This window comes from Cervus canadensis, chromosome 5 (genome assembly GCF_019320065.1).
Source record: "Cervus canadensis isolate Bull #8, Minnesota chromosome 5, ASM1932006v1, whole genome shotgun sequence".
Lineage (NCBI taxonomy): Eukaryota > Metazoa > Chordata > Mammalia > Artiodactyla > Cervidae > Cervus > Cervus canadensis.
The window spans coordinates 8,673,598-8,700,856 of NC_057390.1; the positions used below are offsets into that span (position 1 = coordinate 8,673,598).

A 27,259-nucleotide genomic window follows, 5' to 3' on the forward strand; every position below is an offset into this window, starting at 1 on the left:
TCTGAAAATGCCACTGAGATGTTCTTCGAGGAGAGAAAACTTTCCATCGGGAAAGACAAGTAAAATTAGCTCTTATTCCTTTTACATCCTCCAGTGCTGGAAAGACTGGGATGAAGTTCAGACGTCCAGTGAACACTCCTTGTAGCTGTTCATTCCTTCACAATCTACTGCCTTGAGAATACCCTGTGCTGGGTCCCCCAGGACCTGTTCTCAGGATTCACAGAGTGCTGGGAAAGTCGGACAGGAAAACCCCTGCATGTTTTTCTAACCACTCCACCCGGTATCCTTTCATATGCATGATTGTTACCTTCTCCTCCACTAGAACGTGAGCCCCACCAGGGCTGGGACTGTGTTTTCTCACCATCTTGGCAGGGACCAATCCCAGTTGAGGCTCTCTGTGAATATCTGTGCCCTTGAAAGAAAAAGGTGGTCTTTTAGAGACGTGAAGAGGAGGAAATGAGAGCCCAAAGGAGAGATGCCCTTCTCAGCACGGGATAGGGTAGACGGTGGATGAGTCAGAAAGAAGGGAGGAGGAGATGAGGATGGAGGGGGCTCCGGTGAGGACCCAGGAAGGCTGCTGTCCGCAGAGCAGTCAGGAGGGAGTCGGGAGCGCATAGCTGATGTAAAGCCGGGGAGGAGGACGGGGAGGAGGTGGTGAGCCAGCCGGGTTTGAGAACACAGAGGAAGTTTCCCTGCAGTACGGGGTCCCTTGGGGAATGGAGGTGCTGGAACTGGACAGGTAGAGAGGCCCGCAAGCAGGAGTCACCTTATACCCAGATGGGGACCTCCATCTTCCTCTGTGATCAGTGTTGAGTATGATGGATCGAAACGTGTAAATACCAAATTACTCACTACTGTGAACACCAAAGAAAAACAGTTGTTCACTGTAGGCGGAAAGCTGAGGCCCATTTTTATAACAAATAACGAATGTGTTTCCACTGATGGGCGACTTGGCTTGAGGGTAAGGCCAAAAGAGTATTCCAAATGCACACGGCAGATGTAGCTACACTTTTCTCCCACTGTCTACACACTTAAAGGAAAATCAGCATTTGTGTCTGAATTATCTGAATAATCCCACAATTCTTCTTTTGCCTTTAGTAGATGCTCAAAAGAATTAAGAAACAAGCATCTTTAAGATTAAACATGATTCTTATAAAAAGTCTACTTGAAAATAGCAAAGTTGGGACTTCCCTGGTGGCCCAGAGGTTAAGAATCCAGCTGCCAGTGCAGAGGACATATATTCAATCCCTGGTCCAGGAAGGTCCCGCACACTGCAGAGCAACTAAGCCCATGCACGACAACTATTTTGCCTGTGCTCTGGAGTCCATGCTCCACAACAAGAGAAGCCACCGCAGCGAGAAGCCCACACACCACAGCTGGAGAGTAGCCCCCGCTGGCCGCAACTAGAGGAATCCTGCGTGCAGCAAAGGAGACCCCTGCAGCCCCCAAACAAATTTTTTTTTAATAAAAATAAGTAAAACAGCAAAGTTATTTGCTTCCATTTTCACCCACGTGAGAAAATATTTCATCCAAGCACAAAGGAGAGGCCACCGAACAGGCGAGTTTTTTCGATTGCTTTCTTTTGTTTCCCAGACTTTCTGTTTTATTAGGGAAAAAAACACTCGACAGAGCATGTAGGCAGAGATCACCGCTTGCCTTCTGCCTGCTGCACGCCAAGGTCATCAGTAAGTGAAAGTAGGCCCCCTCTGATTAAGAATTCCTCTCATGTCCACAGACTTCAGCCTAGACAGACAAGGACTTTTGAACTTCAAAAAAATAAATATTTCAACGTCTCATCAGCCCAGTGTGCCAAGCCTGATGGTCTCGTCCAACCTCCTGAGAACCCTCCCCAGCTGTTCCCTTCCAGTGGAGCAGAGAGGGTGGCCCAATGTTTGTATTTGGGGAGCCCAGCTGCCAGGAAAGAGATGAGGGAGATGCCTGGATGCCCACTCACCAGTCCCTCCAGGACACTCAACCAGTTCCTGAATTGGGTGAGTTGCCAGGCGATGGAACAAGCCCTCCTCTACTGGCTTTATGCTCTCTTCCAGACAGTGATGGTCAGGGGACGTGTGGACAGTGTTCCAGAGGCAGCAGGGAGCTGACCACCCTCACTCACTCCATCCTCTGTGTACAGAAGTCCTTAAGGATGGTACTGATTGCATGGGTATTGGGCAAGAGCGTGACAAGGGCCCCCAGGGCTCCCAGGGCTCCCCACGCATCCCCCTGCTCCCCCTTTCTGAGCAGCACGACCCCGAAGTCGTCAGGACAACAAGCCTGTGTCACTACCTTTCAGTGCAGCTTTTAAAATTCATGTTACTCTTACAACACTTCATATACTGGCTTGTTTTTTTCTCCTCTGGATCACACCCATATATTTTAGTTTGTCCTTCTACTTCTCTTTCTTTAACTTCTTATTTTATATTCTGCGTGCATGCTAAGTTGCTTCAGTCATGTCTGACTCTTTGGGACACTATGGACTGTAGTCTGCCAGGTTCCTCTGTCCAAGGGATTCTCCAGATAAGAATACTGGAGTGGGGTACAGTGCCCTCCTCCAGGGGTCTTCACAATAGAAACTGCGTCTCTTTAGTCTTCTGTACTGACCTCTAGTGCCACCTGGGAAACCCACTGGAGTATAGCCAGTTAACAATATTGTGATAATTCCAGGTGGACAGCGAAAGGATGCAGCCATACATACACATGTAGCCATTCTCTCCCAAACTCCCCTCCCAACCAGGCCGCCACGTGACATTGAGCAGAGTTCCCACTGCTCTACAGGAGGCCCTTGGTGGTTATCCATTTTAAGCATAGCGATGTGTACGTGTCCATCCCAACGCCCCCCCACCCCTATGGTTACTCATGGTAACCGTACGTTCTTTCTCTAAGTCTGTGAGTCTGCTTCTGTTTCATAAATAAGTTCGTTTGTAGCATTTCTTTTTAGATTCTGCATATGAGTGATGTCCTGTAGGTGATCATACTTACAGAGTTTGCCCTTCTATTTCTCTTACATCCCATCTATTCCTTTAAGGAGAGCACAGTGGCGAGGATCACACCATCTGCTGTCAGGGAAAACTTGAACCTCAAGTGAAGTAAGACAGAACCTCTCACCCTCAGAGAGATGAACCAGCCACAAATAGCCCTGGGGAATCAGAGAGCCCAAGCTCAGACTCTTGACAGATCTATTCCAGAAGAATTCTTCTTTGGGGTTTTTAAAACCACAAAGCAAAGATGTTAGAGGTAAATGTGATACTCTGATGGCTTAACTGCATAAAAGAAGGTGTACAGTAATCTTTTGACAGGGGAGGTCATGCTTAAAGCTCCTCAGAGGTCTCAGGAGACCCCAACCATGGTCTAAGGACAGAAGACCTGAGGGACTAGAATGGATTCAGTGGGATGCCTCAGAGGTTCAGGCAATTCCTATTTGCTCGGCAGTTTCGTTTTTAAGGAGTTTCTAGTTCTGTGCTGCTGCAGCTGAGCGGCTTCAGCTCAGTCCAGCTCTCTGGGATCCTGTGAACTGCAGCCCACCAGGCTCCTCTGTCCACGGGATCCTCCAGACAAGAACACTGGAGTGGGTTGCCATGCCCTCCTCCAGGGGATCTTCCCAACCCAGGGATCAAATCCAGGTCTCCTGCATTGCAGGCAGATTCTTTACCACTGAGCCACCAGGGAAGCCCTTCTAATGCTGTAGATAATGATAACTTACTTATTACCTACTGACCAGGGCTTCACAATACCAGCTGTATCTACTAACATTTAAGTTTTACTAAAAGTAAGATTAAAACATGAATGAAAGATAAATCATTTTATAAGATCCTAGATTTCTGTGTGTTTCTCATAAGAAATTCTAGATAGGCCCCATAACTTTGAATTATTAAAACCAGAATTTTATGATACTGATACAAAGATGGAGCTATTTGACCCATAAAATAATAGCTTTAGGCAGACACTTGTTTATTACTTTAATAAGGGAAAAAGCTTTTGGCACGAAAAAAACTCAAAAAAAAAAAGATTAATAAAATTCCATCACCAATTACCTATAATTAGAAAATGTCCAAATTGTTTTTTTTTTTTCAGCTGTCTTCATGGGTCTCCAATAGAAAGCTTTATGTAAATCTTTCCTTTTCAATGTGTCATTTTCATTAAAATCCCTGTAATATATAACTAAAATAGGGGCTTCCCCAGTGACTCAGAAAGTAAAGAATCCTCCTGCAATGCAGGAGATGCAGGAGACATGGGTTCAATCCCTGGGTCAGGAAGATCCCCTGGAGGAGGAAATGGCAACCCACTCCAGTATTCTGGTCTGGGAAACCCAGTGAACAGGGGAGCCTGGTGGGCTAGAGTCAATGGGGTCACAAAGAGTCAGACACGACTGTGTGATTGAATGGCAGCAGCAAGAGGTAGAAGAAACCCAAATGTCCATCAAAAAATGAATAGATGAAGAAAATACAGTGTGTACATACACTTATATATTATTCAACTCTAAAGAAGAAGTAAATCCCATAAGATACTATACAATGTAGATGAAACTTGAAGACATTACACTAAGCGAAATAAGCCAGTCACAAAAAGACAAATATTGTATGATTCCACTCGTATCTAGAATAACCAAACTCATAACAAGAGAAAGTGGTACCAGACATCTGGGGAAGGGAGGAAAGTGGAGTTGTCCTTTCACGGAGATAGACTTTCCGATTTGCAAGTTCTAAAGCTCTTTTTCACAACAATGTGAGTATGCTCAATGCTACTGAACTGTACAATTAAAAATGGTAAAGATGATAAATTGTATGTTGTACTTTTTTATTACAATTAAAAAAAAAAACTGTTAAACATCAAGATCCCACCGTACAGCAAAGAGAACTGTATCCAATATCCTGCACTAAGGACTTCTCTGGGGGTCCAGTGGTTAAGACTTTGCCTTTCAAAGCAGGGGGTGAGGATTTGATCCCTGGTCAGGGAACTAAGATCCCACATGCCCAAGGTCAAAAACCAAAACATAAAACAGAAACAATATTGTAACAAATTCAGTATTTTTTTTAAATCCTATGACAAACCATAATGGAAAAGAATATTGAAAAAAAAGCATGTGTATATATAGATAGATAGATATTCAGATATATACCTTTGAATCCCTTTGCTATATAGCAATAATTAACACAACATTGTAAATCAACTATACTTCAATTAATAAATAAAAGGAATCATACAGTTTTTAAAAATTGTTTAATTTGTCATTTCTTTTACAAAGCAGGGATGGTTGCACTGGAAAGAAAGCCCAAAGCAAGTGACAGTTTATTTGTGGGTTGAGGTGGGGGAGCCGGATGTGGGGAACTAAGATTTTGAGGCCAAGGGTTTTAAAAAGCTGGCCAGGAAAAAAAAATGTCTGGATACAGAAGGGAAAAAAAAAAGTATGATGGTGAAATCAATTTCTAGTAAGAAGCCAGGCCTCCCATTGGGGACTGTCAAGGCTCCAAGGCTACAGGGCCGAGGAGATGCTGGAAACCACAGAAGGACATTTCTTGCCCTAAGCTCACAGTTTCTGGTTTGAATTAATCACTGAGACTATACTCAGAAGCTGAGTCTCATCTTCCCAGTTTGGAAGGAAAACAACCTGAGTGAGGATGACAGTGTGCTGTCAGATCCCAAACCAGAGCAAGCAGTGGAAGAAGCTTCCCAGTTATCAGCAAGTCAAAGTCAAATGCATATCATATCCCATTCATTCATTCAGCCTTTTCCTCTGAACAGCCGTGGCTCCAGATGCCGCGTGTGGAGGGGGGTCAGGGCATCTCCGCTCCTAAGAACTTGCATCTTGGAGGCACCCATCCACTAGGCTCCGCTCTGTCACACAGACACAGTCCATGTTGTATGTCTCCCATCCTCACTTTTCTGTGCCTTTTAAGAGTTGACTGAGACCTTGGACCAATCCTAGAAGATCATCCACCCTTGGTGATAACAAGCAGGTGTTGGTACAGTTGGAAGGCCACTGTCCAAGTCCAAACAGGGCTTGGCCCACAGGCAGCAGAGAGGGGCCAGAGCTTCCCACGGGGTGAAGGGCTCAGCTGGCCGAGGATGGGTGCTCCACAAGAAAGGCAACACAGGACAGAGGAGACAGCTATGGCTCCAAGAGCTGCAGTGAGACCGGCAAGCCAGGGCAGGGATGGAAGGAAACCGAGGGGAGAAACAGCTCAGGTCACTTGCAGCAGCGACTTCCACCCTGTGGTTCCCAGGAGGCCAGCAGGCGGCTGTGGTGGCAGGTAGCTGTGGAAGGAAGGGTTGCCTTGAGAAAGGGCAAGGAGTTTGTAGCATCCTTGGGGCCCCTAAAGTTAGACTGCAAAAGTCTTTTTCCACCTCTTGTCCATGGTCACCAAAGGGACTGTGTGGGACAAGGGAAAAGAATATTAGAAAGTCTACATCTCTTTAAAATACTCATCGTTTTGAATTTTCACATTTATTTGTATTTCATCTATTAATACAATAGTATCCGTGCACAAGAAATAACAAATAATAAACCGGCACGTGTATATTGGGAGTTTGTGCTCAAAATATTTTAGTGATTAGAATGAACATTCCAGAAAGCCTGGCGATCCACCCTTTAATAAACTCCTGTATTTGAGAGTAGGACCAAGAACACCATGCTTTAGGAGACACCCATTGCCTTTTGAACCAAACCAGCAGGATGGCAGGAGAAGAGAAATCAAAATAAAGAGGGAGCTAGGCAAGCAGGGGTGGACTCACCAAGTGGAACAGATTATGAAGGAGCAGAAAGTAAAAGAGTTAGGCGCTCAGTCACGTCGGATTCTTTGAGACTCCCTGAGCTGTAGCCCGCCAGGCTCCTCTGTCCGTGGGATTCTCCAGGCAAGAATACTGGAGTGGGTAGTCATTCCTTTCTCCAGGGGATCTCCCCCACCCAGGGATCAAACCCAGGTCTCCTACATGGCATGCATCCTTTACACTCTGAGCTGCCAGGCAAGCCCTTTGCTCACAAAGGAGCAGAAGAGGCAGACAAGTCCCAGAAAGACAGGAAGATGAAGGCGAGAGCCTCCAAAGTCTCGAATGGTGATCGGAGAGTTACTTGCCAAATGGCAACTTTGATCAGACTCATCTGTGCTTTTCCCTTTGGCCTCCGTACCCCATGCTGCTCCTTTCGGAAGAAAAAGTAGACTACAAGTAGAAAGGGTCTGTCCTTCAGGAGAGAGAGTTCATGTCCTTACTTGGTGTATTCATACCCCGAATCTGTCTTAAAGGGGACATGGGGTGTGCCCACACCCTCCACTCTCCAAAGAGCTTACATTCAGACATACATGCACATATACACACATACACATACACACGTGTGTGCACACACATAGACGCATGTGTGCCCACACGCGTATACACATGCACACACAAACTGAAGCCCCTGTTTCCAAACACATAGATTTATATGCTTCAAGTCTTAATTGCTGTGATGTTCAGTGTAATGTCTCTAGCAAGTAAAAATAAATAAGTACCAGCAAGGACAGGCTGCATAGTACAGGGAGCTCTGCTCCATGTTACATGGCAGCCTGGATGGGAAGGAGACTGGGGGAGAATGGACACATGGATATGTATGGCTGAGTCCCTTCCCTTTTCCCCTGAAACTATCACAACATTGTTCATCAGCCATGCCCCAACACAAAATAAAGTTTTAAAAAAGAGAGAGGAAAGAACCAAAGGGGAAGAGAAAGCACACAAAGTATAATCTTCAGAGCTGCGGTCCTGGGCAGCTGGCTAGGAGCCAGGATGCAGGGGGCAGGGCCGCCTGCTTCTCCCCTCCAGCACCTCCCCCCCGGCTCTGCCTGTCCCCTGCTGCTACCCCAGTGCAGCGCCCGGTGAGACTAAAACCTTCCAGCCCCCAGTACAGCGCCTGGTGAGACTGAAACCTTCTAGTCCCGTAGGAAGTAAAGTGGAGGATGCGAGGCTGAGACGTGGCTCAGGAGCCAGTGGTCCACGGCTCAGACTTCTGTCTGAACACCGCCCCCCAGGATGCACGTATCCAAACCTCCAGTCACCAAGCGCTCTGAGCCAGGCGGTGTGGGGGCCACCGAGGAGCAGAGCAGACAAGCCCTGGCCCTCGCTTAGCCTCTGGTCTGAGGCCTCGTTACTCAGCCTGGCTCCCAGGCACTGAGAGCAGCCAGGGAAACAGGAGCCCAGCCTCCACCCCAGACCCCCTGAGCCAGACACCAACCCCAGGCAATCTGAATGCACATGCAAGTTTGGGAAGTGCTGGTTTAGATGTTTGTTTCCGTGAAAAACAGTCAAACCAGGGGCTCCAAGACACGAACGTCTTCCCCTGACTTTCATGTGAGCTGATGTTGGAGAAAATAATTCCTCAACTGTTAGAACTCAAAGGGATCTTGTTGTTCAGTTGCTCACTCATGTCAGATTCTTTGAGACCCCCATGGACTGTAGCCCACCAGGCTCCTCTGTCCATGGGATTCTCCAGGAAAGAATACTGGAGTGGCTTGCCATTTCCTCCTCCAAGGGATCTTCCCAACCCAGGGATCATACCCTCGTCTCCTGCATTCTTTACCACTGAGCCACGTAGGAAGCCCCAAAGGGATCTTACAGTTCATCTCATTCGACTCTTTCATTTAGGGATGATGAAATGGGAAGCCAGAGAGGTCATGTGAAGGGAGGAAACTCAGGGAAGAAGCCAGAACTGAAACCAAGAATTTTAGTCACAGGTTCTCTATGCCCGCCACAGGGCTGAAGAAAGGCAGGGAGCAGTGTAAGAGAAAGGGTGGAACACATAGGACAGGGGGCCACTGCACTGAAGACCCAGGGGTACCCCAAAAATGTGGGGGGCAGGTTATTTCTACAGTCCTTTCCGAGTCTGCTCTTTGATACCCTCCAAGTTGATGCAGATAAAGAAATGCTGACCCCCTTTGGCTTCCCCAGCATGAATGTGCTTTTGTTCTGAGGGCGATGTTCTGGTCAATGAGACCGTCCGGCACAGGAAGGTGGCTATCAGGTGTCCTTCTGTCTCATTCCTCCAGACGAGCCTGTAAGTGAACCCCGGAGTCTAGGATACGTGCATAAGGTTTACCCCAAGGCCCTCAGATCCCTTTGGCGAGAGCATCAGAATGGAATCAGTACACCCTCTGGGGAGATGCATGTGGATTACATCATCCCGCCAGGCTCCTCTGTCCATGAGTTTCTCCAGGCAAGGATACTGAAGTGGTTAGCCACTCCCTTCTCCAGGGGACCTTCCCCCAACCAGGGATCAAACCCAGGTCTCTTTTATTGCAGGCAGATTCCTTACCGTCTGAGCCACCCAAAGCTCCTCTCTACATCCAAGCTCCTAAGTGCAGTCGTCAAGGATGCTGATAGCCTCTTACTCCTCCTCGCCACTCATCTGAAGCACTGGACCGCTTTAAAACTCAACCTTAAATCAACTTGAGAGACTCCCCCACCCACAAGAACCAGCACATTCTGTCAAAAACCAGAGATTAAAAATGAATGCAGGCAGCCACCAGACCCGTAGTGTCCAAGCCGAGCAGAGGGAGCAGGAGGCTGGCAGGCCTGAGCGAGGGGCTGTAATGGGCCTGCTGCTGCCTTTTCTTCCCACCCCAGTAATAAGTACTCAATTTGAGAGAGCTGATGGAAAAAGACAGGAGTGAAAAGTGGGCTTGACACATTTATGAGAAGGATTTGTCCTGGGTTTCTTAAGTATAAAGCCTGGAGTTTTTTCAATCTTACTAGAGGTAGCAGGGAATGAACACCTGTTTCAGGTTTCCCCACCACGGCTCGGATGATTAGATGGATCATGTACCATTGGGACCAAAAAAAAAAAAAAAATCATGGAAAAAGATGACTTGTCAAGTTAACAAGAATTGTATATTGTTTGCAATTTACAAATAGAGGAAGAGAGGCAGACACAAATCGCCAGAAGATAGAGATACTGTTTCTCGTTGAACTCACAGTATGTACATTCTCAGTCATGTCCGACCCTTTGCGACCCCATGGACTGTAGCCCACCACGCTCCTCAATCCATGGGATCTCCCAGGCAAGAATACTGGAGTGGGTTGCCATTTCCTCCTCCAGGGGATCTTCCCGACACAGGGATCGAATGTGCGTCTCTTGTGTCTCCTGCTTTGGCAGGCAGATTCTGAATGCAGTTTCTCACACTGGAACAGAGAGTGTTTTATGGATGGATTTTTTTATCCCTTTTCCTAAAAGATGAGGTTGGGGATCTCAAATTGTTCTGTGCTTCCAAATCATGACAACTAGCAACAGTATCTGTCGGCTCCACCAGCTGGTTTTCCTCCAAGGTGGATGGAGCTGAGGATTTGTTACTTGAGCTAACAGCAATGGCTTTCCAATAGCCAGACACGCACAGCATCATTGATCAGTGTGGCCCCTCCTTGTTTGCATTGGAACACTGCTCAATTTACACCAATTAAAGAATGCTTGGTTTGGGTATTGAAGAATCATTAAAGCATGCAAATCCCTAAGGGCTTCTAAAAATGACATCTGACTAGAATGGTGATTAAAGCATGAAGACGGCATTAGTATTTGAACAGTTTGACTGATATACAAAATCATTAGAACGTCTCTCCAGGAAGACTGACACTGGGTCAATGTATGTACTTGCCTGGTCACCCTAAACAAATCTGACAAGTCTAATTTTAAGTAATTGCTCAGAGTTTAGTGGCCGCCTCTGTCCCCACAAGGGCAGCCGTCTGGACCACATACTGTAATTGAGATGTGTCTTTAAATGCGATGTGTCAACCCAGCATGCAAATGCGCTCTCAGAAAAGGTTAAAGGTTAGTGATGCTCCAACGAATCGCTTTTCAGTCAAATTTCCACGTGAAAATTCTCCTGTCGCCAGCAGTCACCTCCCTCAGCTGATTCTACCTCATCCCATGCAGAAAAGGCTGGGTTTTCTAGCTATGTCCGACTCTCCAGTTCAGCTAGAGCCCATCTGAAAGTGTGTTCTCTGGACCAGCAGCATTAGCATCACTTGGAAACTTGTTAGAAATGCAGAGTCCTGCCTCCTGCCTCCCCCAACCTGCTGAATCAGAGATGCTAGAGATGAGGTCTTGCATTAATGCTTTACTAAGTCCTGCCCTGATCTAAAGCCCATTCGGGTTTGAGAACCACAGATCCAGACCCACTGAACCTCTGTCTGGGATGAAATGGACACCCCATGGGATAGTGATTTGCCTGAGGTCAGGCAGCCCAAATGATAGTGGGAGCTATAATGAAGTATGTTATCGTCAAATCATTTGTTGTTCAGTCGCTCAGTTGTGTCCAACTCTTTGTGACCCCATGGACTGCAGCACGCCACAATTCCCTGACCTTCACTATCTCCTGGAGTTTGCTCAAACTCAAGTCCACTGAGTCAGTGATGCCAACCATCTCATCCTCTGTCGCCCCCTTCTCCTCCTGCCCTCAGTCTTTCCAAGCATCAGGGTCTTTTCCAATGTGTAGCTCTACATATCAGGTGGCCAAAGTATTGGAACTTCAGCATGGACTACAGCCAGCCAGGTTCCTCTGTCCATGGGATTTCCCAGGCAAGAATACTGGAGTGGGTTGCCATTTCCTTCTGCAGAGGATCCTCCTAACCCAGGGATTGAACCTGAGTCCTTGCATCTCCTACATTGGCAGGTGGGTTCTTTACCACTAGCCCCACCTGGGAAGTCCAAGAGCCACATGGGAAGCCCTGAAATCATTAATCCTTGACTCTCCTATGCAGTAAAAACATTTGGGCTTCCCTGGTGGCTCAGTCAGTAAAGAATCTGCCTGCAATGGAGGAGACCAGAGTTTGAGCCCTCGGTTGGGAAGATTCCCCTGGAGAAGGAAATAGCACCCCACTCCAGTATTCTTGCCTGGAGGAAATCCCATGGACAGAGGAGCCTGGCAGGCTACAGTCCATGGGGTCGCAAAGGTTGGACATAACTTTAGCAACTAAACCACCACCACCAAAACTTTGAATATACTTTGCTGCCCTGTTGTTTGTTTGTTTGTTTTGGCAGGTATATCCCTCCCCTCATCCCCGAGAGCTTATGCAGGATATGTCCTGGCTGGTGGGTGGCTGGTTTGCCTCTTCCTTCTCCTGGGCCCCAGAGACAGAACCCCCAGGGCTGGCTGTTGGCTGCAGCCTCTGGACTAAGTGCTGGGGAAGGCTCATCTGAGCTGGAGATTTCATTGTGGTGGTGAAAGATTTGAAAGATGGCTTCTTCAGTCCGTGGGGATGGTGGGTGCACAGGTGGAGACTGACTCTCCACCGCCAGGGGTCCCTGAAGGACCGGGAGGAGCAGGGCCCCTTGCTGACTCCCACTGGCTGTGTCGTCAGAACCACCGATGATGTGACGCAGAGGGCACTTGGGGAATGTTTGTTTCTTCTTTATAACGCAGCATCTCTCAGGGCCCTTGGGACTTTCGGACGATCCCCGTGCACCATTAAAAATGGGTGACGTGCAGCGTAGGAGGAGGTAAACCCGGAGCTTCTCCTCTACTTAGGATACCACTGAATATAATCAGACTTCCAGGAGGACTAACTAAACAATAGCTTTCTGATTTAATTCTTCTTTTTTATTAATATGAATCACTGTCTCTCTTGCCACCTAATCCCAGTCTGACAACCCTCGACCTACAAGGAGCCTGGTAACTACAAGCAAGGACGTCAAACCAAAACAGAAAAATAAGGGCCGCCTCATCTGCAGGCTCCAGGAGTTCCCAGTGCCCGAACAGGCGGCTTAGCCCGATGGTGACCCTGTGAGAAAACAAGGTTCTGTCCATCTCCCAGCAGACAGACAGAGCCGGTTGATACCACAGGCTCCCCTGTTCTTCGCTTCCTGGACACCCTGGCCCCGGGTGAGCCTGCGCACCCGGGACCCCCGCCCGCCGCCTCTCCCCGCCCCGCGCCCCCTCCCTCCACCCCTCCCTCACTCCCACCGCCGGCCTTCCCGTCCCCCTACCCGCAGTGATGCTCAGCCTTTCAGCCTTTCAAGCCGGCGCCCTGTGCGGGGCAGGGTTAAAACGCGCCTCTGAATGGGGAGGAGAGACAGGGTGGATTAATGGCAGCGGCAGAAGACTGATAGAGGCCGAGCAGAACAAAACGAGGGCGACCCGGGCGAAACAAAGGCCCACAATAGATCATTTCTGAAAAGTCACCGGGCAGCTTTGAAACCCGGGCCTCTGTGGGTCCCGGGCAGTTTCGCAGCCACGGGCTTTCAAGACACATGAATGGAAACGGGACAGTAACTCTTTCTCCCAACTCTTTTCAGGGGTCTTGTCAGCAGAGAAGGATTTACCATTCAATTCCCATACTTTTATGTGGGAAATTAGGAATTGGCTCCTGAAAAAGAAATTGCCTTTTTAAACTCTCATAAATTGTGGCAATCTCACAGATTCACCCAAATTTCTTCATTCTTCTCTCCTTTCCACTTAGAGTTCATTTTTTAAAAATATACTCATAAACACACATATACGTACACATTTCCGTCTTGCCTTTTCTCAGGAGTATTTTCTACAAAAAAAAACAAACAAACCCTCCAACCAAAGAAGAATCTCATCTTTCTGCTCTGTTTGGTTTTGATCCTTAATATGCCCATTTTATCACAGTTCAACACAGACTTAACTTCTTCTTGGAATGAAAAGACCAATCCTTTCCAGACAGGAATCCTATATATCTGGGGTGTTTTCAAGATTAATTTTTTTATGTGGATCGCTTTTAAAGTCTTTATTGAATTTTTTACAATATTGCTTGTGTTTTGTGTTATGGCTTTTTGGCCATGAGACACATAGGAGCTTAGCTCCCTGACCAAGGATGAAACCCACACCCCTGCATCAGAAGGTGAAGTCTGAACCACTGGACTGCTGGGGAAGTCCTGGAATCCTGGGTTTTTGGAAAGGTGACAAGGGTTGGGTGAAGCTTATGCAAAGTCAGAACCAAAATAAAACAGGATGTTTTCTTGATTCCTGACTCAGCGGCTGTGTGCTGAGTGGTGACTAGCCTTGAATACAGGCTACTAGTGAATTGTCTGATGAAGACAATCGGGTCTTCCTGGAGGAGAGCTCAATCATCCGTCCCCAGCTGGGGGGCCTGACGGTGTACTCCCAGGGGACAGCGCGGAGCAGGCTCTTTTTTCTCAGAAGCCCTCTGCGTTTGCCATGTCCATCTCATCAGCCTTCCCTGTCCTGGGACCCAGGCCCAGAGAAGCCCAGCTGAGGCTCTGAGCCAGCCCGTCTGATCTGACTCCCCAGGCCTCTCCCAGGGACGCACTCGGGGAAACCTTATCCCAGGAAACCCAGGTGTGCTTGACCCCACTTCCCTGGCCCCTTGTCCCGCCCCCTGGAGAGCCCAGCTCCAAGGCTGATTCCCATGGAGCAGCTATGCTGACCGCCAGCCATTCTCCAGGGCGGTCAAGCATACCCAGAAATGCCTTGGGGTGAGAGATGGAAAGGATGGGGGTGGGGAGAAAGGAGGCCAGCCCGCCACACCAGCCCATCTGCAAGGCCAGGCTGGGACACGTAACTATTTCCTGATGTGCAGAAGTTGAAACCTGGACTTCCTTTCTCTTTAGATGTTTCAGATATGCAAAGACGAACCCCACAAAGGAGTCTGACGGTATACTTAACACAGACTATTTCAGATCCTTATATCACCCCTCTAAGAAATAGAAATCAAAATAAAATAAAACAAATTAAAATGAATTTGAGAGAAATCATTTTCCTATTTTTGAGGACAGTGTTTAGAAAAAATAGAAATTTGCAATATACATGTATCAAATCCACACATGGTAAACCTAAAGTTACAGAACATGATGTCCATTTATCTCAGTAAATCAGGGGAAAAAGAAAACCTTCGAAAGAAAATCCCCATAGTCACTGCACAGACACCAGCGTGTTCGGAAGCTCTGTCATCTCCTTCCTGAGATAACTTACTTGTTCAGAGTTATTGCTAAAGGAGTCAGAATGTTGATCTTTAAGAGGTCAAATTGCACTTAAAAATTAATTTTGGAAGGAAAGGATGGTCCTTAAACACAGATTTCACTTGCTTGAGAAAAATGGGTTGCGGTGGTCCAGGAAGGTTTCAGAAATTAACATTTCCATTTCCTCCTTTGCTGTCTCTAAACCAGAGGCAGAAATTCCAAAGACCAGGCCCCTAAGAAGCTTTCAAAAACCCCATCACAGCTCCTCCAACCCCTTCCTCCAGCCTCACCCACAACCCCAAACGATGAATGTGGTCAGGAGAATAGCATCGCAGAACCACGGCCAGCTTTTCCCAGCCTGCTTGCAACTGGACAGCATGTGGTCCAAGAAACCCTTCTGCAGGACTTCTCTGCTGGTCCAGTGGTTAAAACTTCACCTTCTAATGCAGGGGGTCTAGGTTCGAACCCTGGTCAGGAAGCTAAGATTCCACATGTCTTACAGCCGAAAATCAAAACATGAAACAGAAACAAATTCACTAAAGACTTTTTAAAAAAGAAGAAGAAAGAAACTCTCTTGCAACTTAATTCTTCAAACAACTGGCTTGGACATATTTTTTTTAAGGAATTCAAATATTACATGATTAGAGAAATTCTTCCACGATTTTTTGAATAACTTTTCTCAACCACCACTTGCCAGGACCACAACAGCCCGTGGCAATGGTGAGGAATCTTGTCTTTTCAAAGTCCTTTATCCATAAAGCAGCAGAAGTGACTTCATAAAATAATCAGGTGATCTATCTGTCCCCACCCGACCCTCACACATACACAGACACTTCTTGTGAACTCAACAGTTTCCAGGACACAGAGAGTGAAACCCAGACCCAGCCTCAAGGGTATGACCCATCTTCTAGCGCATTCGACCCTCCTCCACCCCCATCTTCAGTCCCTTGAGCTCAGATTCTTCCTTGTCCCAGGGCCTTTGCACATGCTCCACTCTGCCTGCTTGCCTGGCTTCCTGACAGCTTGAGGTCTCAGCACAGAGCAGTGCTAGTTAAAGTAGCTTTTTCTCACCCATTTCTCTCTCCCCAGCCCCAAGGCTACATCCTTCATAGTCCAGTCTGTAAGTGGATAGTCTTAATTTAACATCCATCCGTTTGCTGTGGTCAATCTCCACTACAAGAAGGCAGAATCCAGGAAGATACAGGCACAGATCTCTTAGCATCACCAGGAACTTGCACAGTGCTGGTACACAGTAGGTGCTCAGTAAATATTTGTGGGGCTTCCTTGGTGGCTTGGCAGTTAAAGAATCTATTTGCCAATGCAGAAGACTTGAGTTCAATCCCTGGGTCAGGAGGACCCTCTTAAGAAGGAAATGGTAACCCATTCCAGTATTCTTGCCTAAGAAATCCCATGGACAGAGAAGCCTGGATGGCCACAGTCCATGGAGTCACAAAAGACTTGGATATGACTAAATGACTAAACAACAACAGCAATGAATATTTGTGGACGGAAGGAAAGAAGAAAAACCTAAAGGAAGACAAAGTATTGACTTGAAATCAAGGCTCTACTTCCCCACCCAGTAATGTTGTATATTATTCAGGGTAAAAATCTCAGCTCTTAGATTAAACAGATCCCCAAATATAGTGGCTCACAGGATCAAATCATTTTCTCTTTCACATAACTCTCTGGACTGGACAGTCCAGGCAGGCAGGATGCTCTGTTTCACATGGCAATGAAGAAATCCAGATTCTTTGCCTATTGTCATTCCACTGTCCTGCCAGGCACTGTGCGTCTGCTTGGTTCAATGCAGTCCCAGCCCATCCAAGTTCCAGTCCTCAGGGAGAAAGATGAGGAGGGGAGGAAGAGCGATGCCCGGTGAAGAACAGAGGCTGCTCACAATGCTTCGGCCCACATTTTATGGGCAAAAATGTAGTGGTTTGTCCTGAGGAGAAGGTGGGAGGTAAAGTCTCTAGATGAGTGACTTCACATCCAGGGAGAAAGGAAGGCAGGTTTGGAGAAAACTAGCCATCTGCTGCAGGTTCCTAGACTCCCTCTGAGCAGAAAACATCCTGGAGCTTGTCCATGGGGAACAGAGCACTTGTGCAAACTGTCTTTGATCAGAGGACAGCGACCCACCCCCGAGGATCCCTGGCCATGTAACAGAGCTCTGGGGAGCTGCAGGGTCAGCAGGACCTCAGGCTGTGGGGCATCACTGCAGGGGACATCAACATGCTCCTCCCTCCCCTTCCTTATCAGCTCTGAAGCTCAGAAAATATCCAGGTGTGTTTCTGTTTTCACACCTAAGTTTTCCCATTCAGCTCTTCACTCACCATGTAAGAATATGCAAACAGCAGGTAACCCCAGAGCCCAATGCACTAATTTAAAGGGAGGGAAATACTTTCGAATTATGGTGCTGGTGAAGACTCTTGAGAGTCCCTTGAACTGCAAGGAGATCAGACCAGCCCGTCCTAAAGAAAATCAACCCTGAATGTTCATTGGAAGGACTGATGCTGAAGCTGAAGCTCCAATACTTTGGCCACCTGATGCAAAGAGCTGAATCATTGGAAAAGACCCTGATGCTGGGAAAGATTGAGGGTAGGAGGACAAGAGGGCAACAGAGGATGAGATGGTTGGATGGCATCACCAATTCCATGGGTATTAGTTTGAGCAAACTCCGGGATATAGTGAAGGACAGGGAAGCCTGTCATGCTACAGCCCATGGGGTTGCAAAGAGTTGGACACGAATTCGTGACTGAACAACAACAAATAGACAGGCTGCTTCCATGTCCCCAAGACAATCCTAGTTTAGCAGCTTCCGTCCCTGTGATCTAAAGCAAATTAATATCCTTAAGACTCATTTTGCTCACCTTTAGAATGGGAGTGAAAACAACTTGTCACATGGCTATGATTAGAATTCAATTACCTCATGCAGGGAAAGATCTTAGGGGCTTCTCTGGTGACTCAGAGAGTAAAAAATCTGCCTGCAATGCAGGAGACCCGGGTTTGATTCCTGGGTCGGGACAATCCCCTGGAGGAGGAAATGGCAACCCACTCCAGTATTCTTGCCTGGGAAATCCTATGGACAGAGGAGCCTGGTGGGCTACAGTCCGTGGAGTTGCAAAGAGTCAGATGTTACAGAAAAACCTGAACAAAATTTCGGCCACCTCAATAAATTCACTCAGCAGATTCGTCCCAGACATCAGTTGATTTCAGATTTCTTTTTTACAGAGTGAAATCTTCTGCTCGTGTGGACGGAATGACTGCCTTACTATCCCAAGGTAAAAGCCGAAAGTGCTGCCTAAAATGACGCTGCACCCGGGAACTTCTGGTAATTCCAGGCACTGCGTTCTGGGTGGTGTTTATTCTGTGCCACCAACACCTGAGTGACTGAGAGTGAAATCAATCCAGGTTCTGTGTCTGGGGTTTCAGCGCTTTGTGGACTGGCACGTGTGCCTGAGAAAAATCCGGGGAATGCTCGGCCTTTCATTCCTCCGAGAATTATGCCATTTTCCAAGAAAAGCTAAATAGCTCATTCCTGCCTCACCCCCTCTTCTTCCAGCCTGGTTTCCTGAGGATATTTTTTAGCCAGACTGGAGCGTGTTTTTTAATAAGCTGTTGGAAACTAAAAGAGCTTTAAACCGAAACTTCTACTGAATGATTCTTGAGTGCATCACCCAACGAAGAGCATTATCCTTGTTTCATTTGTCACAGACAAAAAACACATCCACAGGAACAGCGGCCACTCCGTGGCTTTTTACAGACAAATTCTCCAGAGGATAAACCAAAATCCATAGGAAATGTCTCATCACTCTTTCCGTGAGAAGCTAACTAATAAATACCATCAGGTAACGAAGCTGTTATTTTTTTTTTTCTTTCTGCATCCCTTTTATCATCAGGAGGAATGGGGAACTTCATATTTCAAGGGCTTTTTGCACAGGAAATCCTGGCGTGGCTTTAACACACGCTGAGGTCCCTGGGGGGAAGTACGGAGTAACCCTGAAAACCTTGGGCAGAGCCGCAGAGTTGACCCGGATGGCGTCCATCGGGGCTTCCTAAGCACATAAACCACCCACCTAGGTGGGCGTGCTCCCGGCCGTCTGAGCCCTTGGACCTTGTTTCCAGAAGAGACGACGCCACGAACTGCAGAGCTCAGAGCCCAGATTCACTCCCCGAAATACAAACAAAAGCTTAAATCCAGACAAGGAAAATACTTGGTTTGGCTGAAGTGGACAGTTCAGCCCAGTGTGAACTGGGCAGGCTGAAGAGCCTGAGAATCTGTAAAACTTTAGAAAAGACAGACCCTGGTCAGCAGAGGTGGCCTGGCCAGAGATGAAAGTGCTCCCCACCCCTAAGCTAAAGACAATGCCCCCTTAATACATCCCAAACGTTCATGGTGCTTCTGTATGTCAGCGAGACATAGTTTTTAACTTCACTTCTGTGTTTTATGTTCTCTATGGTTTTTTCCTTGGGCTTCTCTGGTGGCTCAGTGGTAAAGAATCTGCCTGCCAATGCAGGAGACTCAAGTTCAATCCCTGGGTTGGGAAGATTCCCTGCAGAAGGAAATGGCAACCCACTCCAGTATCCTTGCCTGGAAAAATCCCATGTCAGAGGAGCCTGATGGGCTACGGTCCATGAGGTCACAAAGAGTCAGACACAACTTAGTGACTGAACAACAACAACAATGGTTTTTCCATAGAGGTGCATTTTTTATAACTACTTCACTTTCACTTTTCACTTTCAGGCATTGGAGAAGGAAATGGCAACCCACTCCAGTGTTCTTGCCTGGAGAATCCCAGGGATGGGGAAGCCTGGTGGGCTGCCGTCTATGGGGTCACACAGAGTCGGACATGACTGAAGCGACTCAGCAGCAGCAGCAGGACAATAAAAAATTAAAATGACTACCTTTAAAAAAAGATAAAGCCTCACCCGGCAGGGCAGGAAGCAGGACCAGGGGTGGAGGGTCTCCATGGCCACACTGAGGTGCTAGACACATTCGTGCAGGCCATGGAGGCCTTGCTGAACTGGCCTGTGGACGGGCCGGTCCTTGTTGCCCCCTGGAATCTGGATGGCACTGAGAACTGGCCAAGCAGGGTCAGAGGACACATGAAATAAACACGTGTTTATTTCATCACACACAGTGATACACATATAGTGGTGATGGACCGTCACGTGCCTTAGGAACGAGTCGTGGAGTCACAGGGAACAATGCAGCCTGAAACCCGTGGACCTTTAGTCCAAAAATGTGCAGGTGACAAGGCAATGCCCTGGGCACGGAAGAGATGTGGGTCCCACAGCACTGCCTTCTGACCCCAGGGTGCCCTGGGGACAAGAGCAGCCTTCAAGCAGGTGACCAGGGAGACCTTAACAAGCAGTCTGTTTATGGAAGGGTTCTTGGGATGAGCAGTTATCACCCTGGGCTGGAAGCAGCCTTGGGAGGATGGATTCCTAACCAACAGAAAAGTGACCATGTCACCCTCAGGCCATAAGAGGGGACGGTGCCATCATCACACTGAACCCACCATTCTGCTCCCCAGTTTAGGGGCAAACCCCGGGGGCAAAGAGGCTCCTGACACATTTCCGGTGTCCCTTCCCACATGACAGAGGGGTAAAGCGAGGGGGTCCGAAGGGGCACGCGGAAGATGTCCAGCCCCCACAGGGCCGACTTTCCTTTCACCTTCTTTTCCCACCAGACCTTAGCTCCCAGAGGACCAGGATACAGTCTATCCCCTGCTGGGTCCCAAGTGCCCACAACTGCCCACACACAGTGGGCACTCAGAGAGTATTTACTGAACTCCTGAAGAGGAGCAAAGAAGAAAACCACTCGCCCAGGACTTACAGCAAGTAGGTAACAGGCAGCATTTTATAAAAGGTAAAAATAGTCCTTAACAGGGTGTTTCCCTACGGTAAACCAGTTCTTACTTTGACCATTCTGCCCAGAGCAAAACACAGCAGACATATATAAGAAGAGAAATGGAAAAGCATAGAAGAGTTGCTGAAAAGATTATATTTATGCTTTGCTTGGAGTGAAGAAAAGTTTGGGGGAAAGGGACCAAAGAATTTTAAATGGCCTTTTAAAAAAAAATACAAGAAGTACGTCTTTCTCCTAACTTTCGGACCTGTGGTCTAGGAAGAAGGGGACGGTTGCCAGGATTATTAAAGAAACTCTGTGTTGAGCAGTGGAAAGATGTCAGGTTGTGGGTTTCTCTGCCACGGGAGGTTTTGGAGCCCAACGTTGTCTGGATTTGATGACAGGTAATGACATTAACTAATTACAAAACTAATCGCATTTGGAGCAGTGGAAGCTGAGATCATGATAAGCATAATCAAATCCCTGACTTCAGGGCTTCAGGAATGGGAGGATAAGCTTTCTCCCTTTGCAAAGCTTGACCAGATGCTTTTCAGAGCCCTTCGTCTGAGTGTTCTGGAAGCTGCAGACACCAATGAGGGTGGAAACCAGAATTCTGAACCACAGCACCCAGTGGTCTGCTTGGCATCAAGCAAGCACGGGGGTCCCAACTGGCTGAAGATGAGCCTTGCCGACCCCCTGCCATCCAGAGCTCCAACAAGGTAAGTGCCTGGCCCTCCACTTCCTCTCTCTTCCCCTAAAAGCCTGAAGACCCATGCCTCCTGACCCCCATCACTGGTTGGGTCATCTTGGACAAATTCCAACTCATTGGACCCTCTGCTTCTTCCTCTACAAGGCAGAGATCAAAATAGTGGTCCCACTTGCCTCAGCAAATTGACGTGAGGATCCAGCGAAGTAGCATTTACTTTTTGTGTTCTGGGCTTCCCTAGTGGCTCAGACCGGTAAAGAACCCACCTGCGACACAGGAGACCCAGGTTCGATCCCTGGGTGGGGAAGATCCTCTGGAGAAGGAAATGGCAACCCACTCCAGTATTCTTGCCTGGGAAATCCCATGGACAGAGGAGCCTGGCAGACTGCAGTCCGTTGGGTCGCAAAGAGTTGGACATGACTGAGCAACTAAGAGTTTTCAGGACTGTTACTGGATGGAACTAGTGACCATGGCATTTCCATGGCCCAGCTTCAGGCTCTGCTGATTCCTTAAAGGGCTGGAGATGCTCTGAAGGAGGTCGGCTTCTTCTCTTTCCTCCTCCCAGGGAACCTGGGAAGGAAGAAGGAAGAAAGAAGGTGATGGAGGTGACTGACCACTAGAAAGGTGTCCAGCTTCTTTATTTTAAGGATTCTCACTTTCCTGATAATTGGAGTCTTCGTATCGTAGGTGTTTGGCCTGTAATTTGGCTCCCTCCTGTCACACTTTTTGTATTTTATAGCAGTCTGTAACCCACAAGTGTTGAAAGTGTTAGTTGTTCGGTCTTGTCTGACTCTTTGTGACCCCATGGACTATAGCCCACCAGGCTCCTCTGTCCATGGGATCCTCCAGGCAAGAAGACCAGAGTGGGTTACTATTCCCTTCTCCAGAGGATCTTCCCCACCCAAGGATCAAACCTGGGTCCCTGTATTGCAGGCAGATTCTTTACTGTCTGAACTACCAGGGAACCCAACATTCCTAAAGCCTCCATGTAAAATTTGAAATGAAATCCTATATGTCTGTCAATCACTTGGAAAATGATCTATCCCTTCTTTTATGAATTCATCCCCCTCCCCACCAGTTAAAGCCATCCTCTGAGTTCAACTTCACTCTTCAGAAACCAAGTAATCACTTAAGAAAGGGGAAAACATTAAGAGATCCAGATTTCAATTAACTTGGCCATTGATTTTTGTGTAATTCTGGGGGAGGCATTATTCTTTGGGTAAGATGGGGGGAGGCAAAGAACTCATAGATTAATGAAGGTTCTAATGTGGGCAGTGCCAAGGGCTGGGATATCCGACATCGTGGTCCCCAGGCCCTGCCAAAACGCAGAAATATTAGGGAAATAGTCTGGAAGAGAGGCCTGCTGCTGACCTACCCGTGACAGTGGTGGGTCTGCCATTCACTGGGTGAGGAGGGCTTTCTTGTTACATTTTAATGTAATTCATGTATTTGGCGTTTCACACAATTCCATCATTTTTTAGTTGGTCAATAAAGTATGCATCCATGTAACAATTTAATGTATTAACTTTTGACTGTACTTCATATCATGGACCTCTCTAGTCAAAGTGATGTTATAAACATTCAGTAACAATGAATCAATGTTAATCCTAAATCCTTGAGGGCTTCCCTGGTGGTCCAGTGTTTAGGAATCAGCCTGCCAATGCAGGGGGCATGGGTTTGATCCTTGGTCCGTAAACAACTAAGCCCTCGAGCCACAACTACTGGCCCTGGAAGCTGCCACTGCCGAGCATGCGTGCTGCAGCTGCTGAAGCCGGCGCACCCGAGCCTGTGCTCTGCAACAAGGGCCACTGCCAGGAGAAGCCCTCACACCACAACCAAGAGCAGCCCCTGATCGCCGCAACCAGAGAAAAGCCCGAGCACAACAGTGCAGACCCGGTGCAGCCAAAACTAAAATAAACAAATAAATCTTTACAAAATAAAAATAAATCCTCGCTCCTCCACAATGTGCTTGAAAACACAAATTTTCTGACTCAAAAGCTCTAACATCTGTTAGGAAGAATTTTTCATGTGGGTTTGGAATCTTTGATTTCCCTCCCTTTATGAACCCCACTGGCTTTTGACCTCCAGACATCTGACTGCAAATATCTTTTCTTGTATTCCCATAGTTCTAGACAATGATTTTTGGAAGACAATAAATGTATTCACTGTAGATAAAGATAAATCACGTATGTAACCAAACTTGATTGTTTTAGCTGCAACTGTTTCATAACTGTCACATGCGTATCCATCCTAACAAGGGGCCAACGGGGTTAGCACGTGCTCCCACACGTGCACACACACACATGTGCGCACACACACGTGCACACACTACATAAATACCACAGAGGAAACCACTGATACAGATATAGTTTTTAATGCGTTGTGTCACTGACTGTCTTCTGGAGGAAAGAGCCTCTGTGAAAATAGATTTAAAACAACAGGCAGTTTAATCAGATAAGTACACCACATCTATCTCTGTCCCCTGGAAATATGATTTCAGCATAATGCCTGGGGGGAAGCTCACTGAAAGACGAGTCTTCTGAGCAGTAGAGTGAAAGCAACTGTCATGAGAAGCCTTTCCAGGGTAAGGCGATCTGCTGGTGTGATGACTGCGGGGAGGAAGATGATGATCACCATTATCAATAGGCAAACTGTTAGAACTGAGCAAAAGAAATAAGATGTGATTGCAAATGATACAGGCTTCCCAGCTGGCAAAACTGGTAAAGTAGTGCCAATGCAAGAGACATAAGAGATGCGAGTTCAATCCCTGGGTCCGGAAGATCCCCTGGAGAAGGAAATGGCAACCCGCTCTAGTATTCTTGCCTGGAGAATCCCATGGACAGAGGAGCCTGGTGGGCCACAGTCCCGGGGTTGCAGAGTCGGACAGGACTGAAGTGACTGAGCACACATGCGCCCGGTGTCCCTTCAGGGAAGCGGTTGACCAATCAGAGGTGAGAACTGCAGATAAACTTTCTTCCTCCCCTCCCTCCTTCAGATCAGTCTCCCCTGAGACATCAGAGTTCGAGCTCTGGGAGAATGCACCTGCATTACTGCCCCGCGGCTGCTGTGACAAGCTACCCCAAACTTGGCGGCTCTCACAGCCTGCAACCAGCGCCACTGGCCCACATGGAGCTGTCTGCAGGGGGCGCACTCCCTCGGGGGACTGCAGGGGAGGGTCCCTTCCTTGCCTCTTTGGGCATCTGGTGAGGCCCACATCCCTTGGCTGGTGGTCACACCATTACTGCAGCCCCTGCCTGGTGGTCACACTGCCTTCTTCTCTTCTGTGTATTAAATCTGCCTCTGTCTCTGCCTCTTCTTATTAAAAGGACAGTTACAACTGGATTTAGGACCTATGCAGATAATCCAGGGTTTTCCAGGTGGCTCTAGAGGTAAAGAACCCTCCTGCCAATGCAGGAGACGCAGGTTCAATCCCCGGGTCAAGAAGATCCCCTGGAGGAGGAAATGGCAACCCACTCCAGTATTCTTGCCTGGGAAGTCACATGGACAGAGGAGCCTGGCCGGCTACAGTCCATGCGGTCACTGAAGAGTCGGACGTGACTGAGCATGCATACAGATTATTCAAGGTAACTCTCCATCTCAAGATCCTTCATCACATCCTATCTGTGGATTGAACCTCCACAGAACAGACAGCATGTGAGCTTTTCCTCAAGCTGTCCTTTCTGAGGAACTCAAAATAATGCACATAAATCATCAAGAACTTTGCACACAGCAATGGGAGTAATGGCAGTAAGTAACAATAATAGTTCCCACCGTTTTCAACGAGATTTTACTTTTTTCGGGAGCATTGCTAAATCGCTTAAAAATAGGCTTAGACGCTGTGGAAATGGAGGTCATCTATTTTGGTGGAATTTTACACTGTGTTGAAAGATTTATTCCCCCCTCTACAAAACATTTCCTGCGTGGTGACAATTTCTCAGTAGAATACCTGCTATAAGATTAGAATTAGAAAAAGAAGGGTTTTCCCACAGCAAATGGAAGTGAATTCACTTCATGGCAGGGAAGTTAAATAAATTGGTTAATGCTCACCAATTTCTTAGAGAGGAAACGTGTTATCTGTATCAGTGTTAAATCCTGAAATGAATATGCTTTTTGTGCTGAAACAAATTACGTTTCTGAGAACAGCACCATCCTGGGTCCTAGGAATATTGGAAGAGCAGCACAGCTTCAAGAAGGCAAGGGGAGAAGGGGGCAACAGAGGATGAGATGTTTGGATGGCATCACTGACTCAATGGACATGAGTTTGAGTGAGCTCCAGGAGATTGTGAAGGACAGGGAAGCCTGGTGCACTGAAGTTCATGGGGTCACAAAGAGTTGGACAGAACTGAGCGACTGAACAGCAACAGCATGGTTTAAATGCTGGATTGCAGGATCAGATGCCCCTCCTCCAAATTCAGACAGCAGGACTGTGAGTCACTGATGTGGGAGAAAGAGGAGAATGAGAAGGATTTTCTACTGTACTTCCCAGAGGTCTGTGCAGTTGACTGCTGTACCATGAAAGATTCTGGAGGGTTCACTTTGTTTTGTTTTTATGAGGCAACTTTATTTGCACCATTGTTTCAGAGAATCATGTGACTTTTAGATGCAAGCCTACCTGAAGAGCATAAGTAGCCAACAAGACTGACTATGGCTATCAGGGAAAATACTGGCAAATCTCCTACTGGGACACAACACATTCAGTATTCCGGTTCGAGCTGCTTCCTCCTCACATATTTGCAAATCATCATGTCAAAAGTTACAAGACACATTACTGAAGGACTACAACATGACTGAAGACTGCATGGGACAGTAAGGCCAAGTAAGTCTACGTCTGGCCTATTTAATATACATCATCTAAGTGAATGATTCATATTTGAAAATGTCTCTGATGGGGATTCCCTGGGACTTCATGTACAAAATCATGACTTTCAAAGTTTCCAAGCCTAGACTGTCTCCATCCTGTAGCTGTTGGTGAAATCTGCTAGCAATATTTCATCTCTGTTCCCCTTTTCTTTCTTAATATGTAAACACACACATGCATATATACATACACATACACACACACATATTCACATGTGCACATGTATATACATATGTACACACGTGTGTGCACATGTGCAGGCATACATATGTGTACGCATGCGTGCATGCATGCTTACATGCATTGTGCGCGTATATGTTGTGTGCCCTGTGCACACATGCATGCACATATGCATATGTGCACATGAACACACATATATGTGAGCATACACACACACAACCTAAAACAATGCCTCCAGCAACACGCTGTTGAGTGACAGGACTACTCTCCCTTCCCCACCCCATTTCTCTCTTTATGTCACAGATAAGGACCAAGCCCTTGGGCAACTAAGGAGAAACTGTGAGGGAATCTACTTCTGGAGGACTCCAGCCATAGGAGTCCAAGAACAAAACCATCCAAAGAGTCTTCCAACTCTTCTTTAAATAGTCATCACTCTCCCTGAAAAATTCAGCCCTTTTTCTAGTTAATAGCAGATGAATAAATATTGCTGAATAGTGAAGAAAAGAAAGAGGGAGGGAAGGAGGAAGAGACAAACTAACTGAAGAACTGAACATGCCTGAAACCGTGGCCAAAAGTATGACATACAGATGCACATGGAGCCCTGGAAAACCAGCAAACAGCTTCTGGCGCTTCTACTGGCTTCAGTTCAGTTCAGTCACTCAGTCGTGTCTGACTCTTTGCGACCCCGTGGACTGCAGCACGCCAGGCTTCCCTGTCTATCACCAACTCCCTGAGTTTACTCAAACTCATGTCCACTGAGTCGGTGATGCC

The 27,259-nt window shown here is 47.3% G+C and overlaps 1 long non-coding RNA gene across 8 annotated transcripts in view; it reads right to left on the bottom strand.

Moving 5' to 3' along the window:
• Positions 1 to 4,655: 4,655 nt before the first annotated feature.
• LOC122441452 overlaps positions 4,656 to 27,259 on the bottom strand; it is a 42,757-nt gene continuing 20,153 nt past the window's right edge. For 6 of the 8 annotated variants that reach the window (XR_006269364.1, XR_006269362.1, XR_006269368.1 and 3 more), the window contains 2 exons: positions 21,717 to 22,020; positions 4,656 to 6,252 (listed from right to left, as the gene is read on the bottom strand). This is a non-coding gene — a long non-coding RNA (uncharacterized LOC122441452). Of the gene's footprint in view, positions 6,368 to 21,716; positions 22,021 to 27,259 lie in introns of all 8 variants that reach the window. The other 2 variants (XR_006269366.1, XR_006269365.1) reach the window with 2 other exon arrangements.